This window comes from Callorhinus ursinus, unplaced genomic scaffold (assembly GCF_003265705.2).
Source record: "Callorhinus ursinus isolate GAN/ISIS: 27379988/994484 unplaced genomic scaffold, GSC_fseal_2.0 scaffold12, whole genome shotgun sequence".
Classification (NCBI taxonomy): Eukaryota; Metazoa; Chordata; class Mammalia; order Carnivora; family Otariidae; genus Callorhinus; species Callorhinus ursinus.
Genome location: NW_027397074.1, coordinates 84,915,831 through 84,924,790, shown reverse-complemented (window position 1 = coordinate 84,924,790; position 8,960 = coordinate 84,915,831). Strand labels below are relative to the sequence as shown.

The 8,960-nt window shown below is 51.3% G+C and overlaps 1 long non-coding RNA gene across 1 annotated transcript; it reads right to left on the bottom strand.

Moving 5' to 3' along the window:
- Positions 1 to 2,310: 2,310 nt before the first annotated feature.
- On the bottom strand, positions 2,311 to 8,960 carry LOC141373928 (uncharacterized). Its single transcript, XR_012380395.1, has 3 exons — positions 8,761 to 8,960; positions 3,009 to 3,075; positions 2,311 to 2,443 (listed from the first exon to the last, which is right to left on the bottom strand). It is a non-coding gene; the product is annotated as an uncharacterized lncRNA (long non-coding RNA).

Sequence of the window (8,960 nt, the reverse complement as noted above, 5' to 3'; positions counted from 1 at the left end):
GGTTCTGGGGCTGTTACATGAGCCGGGGGTGGGGGTGGGGGTGGGGGGAACAGCTGACTCTTCTCATCCACTACCCCACCTGAGTGCTCCACCAGAGGACCATCCCTTCCTACCCCAGGTGAGCTAAATTTAGCCAGGCGTTGGTAATGGGCTCTACCAAATGAAAATATAATAGAGCTAATTGCTAAGCCACTATCCTGCTCCCTGCTTCTAGCTCAGACATTTGATGGAAGAAGCATGAACATGCATTTCTCATAGCAGGTGTTGAGGCTGAAACTGTAGGGAATGCAGAGAAGGGCAGGGCGCCCTTTGGCCATTCCCATGGAGATGGCGTGCAACACCGTGGGTTCTGGGACTCTCCCGAGGAGATCTCGGAACAGCAGCCCCACCTGCCTCCCTGCCTGGCAGCCTGAGGAAGGACATGAACAGCAGATGAAGGTTGCTTTCCCAACACCATTTCCCCTACGTTCTGTCTTTATGATGGATGTTTGATCCAGACGTCTCTGTAGCTGTGTGTGCCCAGCCGGTTGGCTGGCTGGCTGGCTGCCTGGCAGTGAAGGGGAGGGGAGGATGATGGGGAACATGCTGGACTTGGAGAAGGCTCAGGTCTGACCCCTCCTGTGCCTCTCATAGGACTTGGAGCGGAGCATTCATTTTCTTGCAACTCAGCTATTTCATTACCATAGATTGTTGGTTGATGAGGGCTGAGACCGTTTCCAACTCTAGCATTACCATCACCAAAAATAACCCTAGCCAATATTTATTGGGTGCCTACTGCCTGCCAAGCACTACACTAGGCACTGGGAAAGAATAGTGAGACAGACAGAGTTGCAAGAAATGTCAGAAGTCCTCGGCTAGGGCGAGCCCAGAGGGCTTTGGGGGGGGGGTGTGGTGAGGACATCCCAAGTCTAGGAAAGGTCAAGGGAGGTTTGCAGGACATCTCTACCATGAGGCCTGAAGAATGAGCATGAGGATCCAGCTGAAGGGGGGGATTGGAGAAGACGGTGCATGCAGAGGTCCAAAGTCCAGCACCGCTGGCCGGTAGAGTGAGCATTGAATGAGAGACCTGAGGAGCCCAAGAAAGAGGGCGAGGAAGGGCAGACCAGGAAGGCCTTCAGCACAGACCAGGGAGCTCAGACTTTGTCCAGGGGCAGTGGGAAGCCATGGAAGGGTTTGGGCAGGGCAGGAAGAGAATGATGTTGACATGGGTGCATTTTAGAAAGATGATTGGCTACTTGCAGAGGATGGGCTGGCTGGAGGGGGCGCGGCAGGACACCTGCCCATGAGTAGTCCAGGTGACAGGCGGTGGGGACTGTGGACCGTGGTGGTGCCAGAGGAGATGGAGAGAAGTAACAGACCGAAGAGACACTTACCAGGCACGGGATAAGTTGCCCAGTGCAGAGAGGGAGAAGCGGGGTGGCGATGTGGGTGTGATTTCTGCTTGACGACCGACTACCCAACAGCAGCATTCCCCTGAGACGGGCAACACAGGAGGGGGAGCGGTCTTGAATCTGCTGAGCGAGATGGAAACAGTGCGTGCCCAGCAGGAAGCAGGCCATGTGGATGCAGAGCTCTGGAGGGGGGTCTGGGCCGGAGAGAGGTCTGAGGCCCATCGACATGTTTGTCAAGCTATGGGGCAGTGGATGATCCGAGAGAAGCGAGTGCGGAGTGAGCAAAGAGAGGGCCTGGGACAGAACCCTCGGGACACTCCCATTCAGGGGATGGCGTGCAGAGAAGTCTGGAAAGATTGGGGGCGTGCGGTGCCAGAGAGTGGAAAGGGAAACCCGGAGATGCACGGCGGGGCTGAAGAAAGGCAGTGTTTCCGGATAGAGGAGGAAGTCCCCAGCTGAAGGGTGTCGAGAGATCACGTAATAAGAACTTCTGAATCCTCTGGATCGTGCGGCGAGGAGATCATTGGCAGCCTTGCTGAGACCTGCTTCTGGGGCAGTGGGGACGGAATTCAGGCTGCAACGGTGAATCACAAATGCACAGGCCCTTAGAAGGTAGAAGAAAATGAGACCAAGGTGCCGGTGGACGGCCGAGGTGGCTCAGGAGGCCCCTTTGACCGTGAGGCGAAGGAAGGAGGACACGTGGTTCTAAATGCAGGGAGTTTAACTTTTGCGGCCAAGAATGAGTAGGGGGTTCCAGGTGACTGTGGCCCTGCGGCCATAAGTAGGAGCCACCGAGTTTGGCCCCAGCAGCATTTTCAGTACTTGGAAATTTCCCTCGAAACTCTGGAATTTCAGCTTCTCTTGGGAAAAGCTGGAAGACACAGCAGACTAGTGGCTGGAGCTGAGAGGAAGTTGGCCTCTTCAGACGTAGGGGAGGAGGCGCAGCGTGTTGGGCCGTCGGCCTGCCCTTCGGCTGTGCTCTCTGGAGTTGCCTCCCAGGCCTCCCAGGCACTGAACTTGTGCTTCTGCTAAAAAAAGTAATCTTGCAGACTCTGAAAATCAAACACATGAAAGCAACATTTATGTTGGTTATACCAGTGTTTATATTTCTCTAAACATTCTGGAATTCTTCTGTAAGAACAACTTTTAGGGGCGCCTGGGTGGCTCAGTTGGTTCAAGTATCTGACTCTTGATTTCAGCTCAAGTCATGACCTCAGGGTCCTGAGATTGAGCCCCCCAATGGGCTCCATGCTGGGTGTGGAGCCTGCTTAAGATTCTTTTGCTCCGGAGGCTCCTGGGTGGCTCAGTCAGTTGAGCATCTGACTCTTGGTTTTGGCGCAGGTCATGATTTCAGGGGTCATGAGATCCCCCTCTACACTCAGCAGGGAGTCTGCTTGGGATTCTCCTCCCTCTCCTGCCCCACCCCCCGCCCCGTTCATGCAAGCATGCATGCTCTCTCTCTTTCTCAAGTAAATAAATAAATCTTAAAAAAAAAACTACAAGATTCTCTCGCTCCCTCTTCTTCTGCCCCTCCCCCCACGCTTGCATGCTCTCTCTCTTAAAAAAAAAAAAAAAAAGAACAGCTTTTAGATCTGCAGCATGTTTGGGGAGACCTACCATGTGCCAGACATTTACAGGACTTCCCATTCTCTTGAATCTTCTTGACAAGGTGTATCTTTGAATTCTTGGAGTTTGTTGGCAAATAGTCAAGGCATTTAGTGTCAAAACAGGAGATGATGCTAAAAAATGCCATGTATCTGCAAGGGAAGGCTGGGATCCCTGAGGGATGCTTCCAGGGAGGAGTGCAGAGTGGAACAGTGGTGGTCTCGCGGACAATATATACCCCCCATGCCGCCCCCCATGGGAGCCAGGCCAGGTATGACCATCTTGGGAAAGCATCAACATTTTTACCTTAGAACCACATCCCAGCATGTGAAAATGCTCTGAGAAGTAAAGCACAAATGTACTGTTTCTATATAGAAGACAAAACGTTTTATTAACTCATTAAAATTTATTTATTTCTCCCCGATCGTATTCCAAACAAAGATAGACGGTAGCCACTGGGTGGCGAGTACCCGGTCTTCCCCCGCCCGTCTGTACCAGGCACAGAGAAACATGGAGGTGTCTAACCACACCACATGGCCATCAGGAGCTTACGCTGAACATGAGAGATGAATGTCAAGGAAATGCCACATAAGCATTTCTGTGGCTCTAAAGACCAGAGAGCTCAGAGCGGGAGAGGAGGGCCTGAACACAGAGCTGGGCAGGTGGGGTCCAGCTCCCAGGCAAGGAAGGAGGGAGAGGACAGCTCCATCCCCACCTTCTCCCCGCACACCTCTCTCCCGCGTCCCTCGAAGCCCCGAAGCCCCGTGGGGTCCTCCGATCCTGCTCTCTCACAGCCGGTGACCCTCCCCCTTCTCGCCTAACCGTTTGAGATTCCCAAACTTTTCTTTTAACGTGGTAAAATCTACATTACATGAAATTGACCATTTTAACCATTTTAAAGTATACACTTCACTGGCACTAAGTACATTCACAGTGTTATGGAAACATCACTGCTATGTTTCCAGGACCTTTTCATCCCAAACAGAAACTCCATCCCATTGTGTTTTATGTGATGGCACATGTCAGTAAGGTTGTCCTTGGGGTCAGGGAGAAGGCAATACAGGCCTGCAGTGTTAGTGGGGGGTAGGGGGGGCTGCCCTAGAGCCCGGCCCACTGTCCTGCTGGCTGGGAGAAGGAGCTTCACATCCCTGTAGCTGCCAACAGGTTAGAAAACTCTCCTCCATCCCACAGATCTGAGTTCTTGCATGTGAGGGAGATGGGGTCCAAATTCACTTACCACTGAAGGGGTGGGTATCCAGCAGGTTTCCCTGAATTGTAATAGTTCACAGACATGACAAACACCGTAGAGGCCTGAACCCCACCAGGCATCCACCTAGCCTTTCCTTGTGGCCTAGACTTTATTAGAGTCCTCTGGCCTCTCTGTAGCCCAGCTCCACTCCATCTCAAATGGATGGGCTGGGGACCACTATCTTATCGCTATTATTTTCCAGGATTTCTGGTGGCCATCACCACTCAGGTGATCTGTACTCACAAGAGCAAGGGACTCGGTCCTGATTGACAAACTCTTCCCCCTCCTCTAGGTCTTTTCCCCGGCTCCCACCTTCCTCCTATCCCAATCTCCTAACCTCCAATTGATCTAACTGGGAGATCTTAGATGGAATACAGCCCTAGGGCCATTCTGGTGATGACCATAGTGCTGGAGGAGGCAGAGAAAGACGAAGAACCGTGTTGGCCTCCTGCACCAGGGCACAGTGGTGAACAGAAGACGGTGCTTCTTACCCGCCTGGGACTTCAGGACCATCCCCAATGGCTCCACCACTGCTTCTAGCGTGAACACCAGTGAGCGGGGGCACACAGCGCCCCTACGCACTCCATTCCTATGCTCTTGCTGCTTTTCATCTTGAGCAGGAGGGGAGAGGGTCAGTGAAGGAGCCAGCCTGGTGCGCTGCCAATAAACATATGGCCGGTGTACTTTGTGTTGGAAGATATCCAGATGCTCAGACTGTTCCTATTGTCCTTCAAGGTGACACCATGCTTGGGAAATTAAGTTAGTGATAAAGAGGGTATTTGGCAGCAGTGAAATGAGCAAAATGTAGTGGGTAAACGTATGAGATACTAAATCCGGGCTTCAGTGAAGTCTGTCTGGTCCATGTTAGTAAGACAAAGAAACTTCCGTGCAGCCTGACCTCCCATTTCTTCCCCCTCTCCATCAGTAGGGCTGGACAAGGAGACCCGCTGGTCACAGGGACCTGCCGGACATCCCTATGAATCTCAACTCAGAAAGACTCCATACATCCCCCAGGCTTGGTCACCTCAGCAGGCAGGGACGCTCTGGCATTTGAATCCTCCACGCATTAAGATTGGCTGAGCTTTAATGTCTACCCAGCCTTGTGCAAACACTGAAGGGAATTCGATGAAAGATCTTGCCCTCGTGGCATTTAGAGTCCAGAGAGAAGCCATGGGTTGCTCTGGGACCCAGCATTCCGGCTGCTCCAGGAGACCCCAAAGAAATAAAAGCCAAAGTCCGGACTCACAAACCTAAGCCTTAGGGAGAGAAGGCTTGAGCTTCACGAAACACCCAGCCCCTCACATATGGTGGTATGGCCCAGCGATGGGCACAGGAGGGGTCCAGGCAAGGGAAGGGCGCGGGCCAGAGCAGTCAGGGCCGGCTTGGTAAGTAGGAGGGTCCTGAGTGAGTCTTGAAGGATGCCAGGACCAGAGCAGACAGAGAGGAGGTGGGAGAATCCAGAACAATCCAGGATGGCGGGTAATTAAGTGCTGAGCTGTACAGTCAGGCACGGTGCCCCCAGAGGTCAGGTATTTTGGGGTTGTCGAGCTCAGCATCAGTGCACAGCAAACCCACCTCCCCGGTTCCTCTGCTGGTGGGCCATCGAATAATCAGGACTCCTTTCTTCCACAGCACTTCACAGAGCTGCCTGCCGCACCACACCTCCCTGTGTCGGCTGCTCCAAAGCAGCTGCTGAGGGACGGGGCAGGTGGTACGAGAGGGGTTTGCCATTACCACCACTAGTAATAATAGTAGCTAATATTTACCTAATACTTGCTGTGTGCCAGGCCCTGACCTGAGTTCTTCGTGTGCGTGCGTGCGTGTGTGTGTGTGTGTGTGTAAACGCAGCCCAATCTTCGCAATAACTACCATTATTATCCCCACTTTCATAGATGAGGAAACTGAGGCACAGAGCAATTAAGTCATTGGAACGAGGTCATTCATTCATTCATTCATTCAACAAACATGAATGGGGTATCTGCTACGTGCCTGGCACTGTGAGATGCTGGGAATAACAGTCATAAACTAAAATATCTTGAACACTTACTTTGTGCTAAGTACTCCACAAATTAAGGGTTTTGCAGAGGCTGCTCCCTTTTCCTCACTACCACCCTATGAGTGGGCATCATTGTCCCAGTTTTTCTGGGACTGCCCTAGTTTTTCTGAGTAGGCAAAAGAGGCTCAGAGAGTTTAAGTCACCTGCCCACAATCACACAGCTGTACACGATGAAAGCAACGCAGTGGTTTGGTTCTAGAGCCTGTCCCTTTAAAAAAAAAAAAAGATTGTTTGAGTTGTAGTAAAATACACATAGCCTGACACATAGCATCTTAACCCTTTTTAAGGGTATGGTTCAGTGGCATTCAGTGTGTTCACATCGCTGAGCGACTGTCACAACCATCCACCTCCTGAACTCTTCTCATCTTGTGTGATGCTTCTATATTATGTGCCAACTTGGCTGGGCCATGGTGCGCATCTATTAGGCCAAATATTATTCTGGATGTTTCTCTGAGGGTGTTTTGGGATGAGATGAACATTTCAATAGGTGGACTTTAAGTAAAGTTGCTTGCCCTTCATAATGTGGGTGGGCTTCACCCAACCAGCTTCAGACATGAGTAGAACCAAGACTGACCTTCTCTGGGGAACAAGCCTTCAGCCCGCAGAGGCCTTCAGCCATGATCTGCAGTATAGGCTCTTCCTTGGGCCTCCAGCCTGCTGGCTTCCCCTGCAGCGTCTGACTGGCCAGCCTCCATAATCACGCAAGCCAATTCCTTGTAACAAATCTTTCTCTCTCTCTAAGCACATCCTATGAGTTCTGTTTTTCTACAGAACTCTGACTGATACATCTTGCAAAACTGAAATCCTGTACCTATTAAACAATAGCTCCCAGTCACTCCCCACCCCCTAGTCCCTGGCAACCACCACGCTGTTTGTCTCTACAAATTTGACTACTCTAAGTCCCTCAGAGAAGTAGACTCACACAATATTAGTTTTTTTTTGTGACTGGCTTATTTCACTCAGCGTAATATTCTTGAGGTTCATTCATGTTGTCTCATGTGGCAGCATTTTCTTCCTTCTTTGAGGCTGAGTAATATTCCATTGTAGGTACACATCACATTTTGTTTATCAATTCATCCATCAAGGGATGCTGGGGTTGCTTCTACCTCCTGGCTAGTGTGAGTAATACCACTAACAACGCAGATGTGCAAATATCTCTTTGTGTCCTTGTTTTCAATTCTTTTGGGTATACACCCAGGAGTGGAATTGCTAAACCATGGGGCAGTTCTATTTTTAATTTTTTGAGGAACCACCGCATGGCTTTCCACAGCAGCTGCCCCATTTTGCATTCCCATCCACAGGGCACAACAGTTCCAATTTCTTCACATCTTCACCAACACTTGGCTTTTTTCTGGTCTTTGATCATAGCCATTCTAATGAGTGTAAGTTGATCTCTCATTGTGGTTTTGATTTGCATTTTCCTAGAGCCTCTACTTTTGTACACCAGACTCTGTTATTTCCTTCCAGAAAGGATGCTCACCTTCCTGGTTTTCAAGGAGCTCAGGTGGGTGGACCCAGTGGGTCAATGTATAAGGGAAGTTTATGTGAAGGGTCCTGGGATGAAGGGTAGGAAGCAATGAATTAGACCTGGAGGGTCAGGAGGTCCTCTCTGAGGAGGTGAGGTAACTTGCTGAGACCATGTCCCTTGGACTAGGCTCTCGGCCATGTGGCCACATTGTCCCACTGCATTAGTGCACATCTGTCTCCTGGGAGAGAGAAAGGGGCTCCTGCCCCAGTGGCCCAAGACAGGAAGCCACATTTCCGGGTGGCACAGACCTGAGAAAAAACACGAAGCTGCTGAATGTGGGCTTGAGCATCTGTTGCAAGATGCTCTCCTTCCGGGAGCGATTGTGAGTTATGGAGTCACGCTGAGTGGTGAGAAGGATGTCTGTGTGGAAGGGCGGCCGTCAGCTGTGATCTTTAGTAGTGAGGAACTGTCACAGGATGAAGCTTAGTCTCCATAGTAAACACATACTGTAACATCCTGAACAGAGGCAGTGGGAAGAGGGGCTGGTGTCCAGCAAGTGAATCGCAGAGGGGATGAGACAGGGTGGAGAGAGGCTCTGAGGAACACAAGGACCTCAGGATGTGTTCATGGAGCAGGTGGGTAGGAATCGGGGACAAGAGCCTACGCTACGTATCACAGATTTAGTGACGCTGCCCAGATTGGGCCCATCTCCGGGCCCCAGGATTGAGACCTGCCTGCACGTTGCCTGCCTAGCTTGCCTGCTCGCCTTGCTTCCCCGGCACGCATGCGCGCGCGCGCACACACACACACACACACACACACACACACACACACACCGGGCTCCTTCACCAAAGGCACTGGATTACTTCCCAGGGTTGCTGTAACAAAGTCCCACAAACTGGGAAACTGAGAAATGTATTCTCCCACAGTTCTGGATGGTAGGAGTCCAAAATCAGCCACATGCCCCATTGAAGTTGCCGGGGGAGGATACGTTCCAGGCCTCTCTCCCAGCTTCTGGTGTTACTGGCAATCCTTCCCGGCCGTTCCCTGCCTTTGTGAAAATGAATAAAGGTAACCTTGTTCAAGATGGAGTCTGAAAGCCAGGAAGGGATGGCCCTCGCGCACTACCACCTGCGTTAGCTCACATAGTACAGCTGGAAGAAGAAAGATTTCCTCCCTCTCCTGCAACCG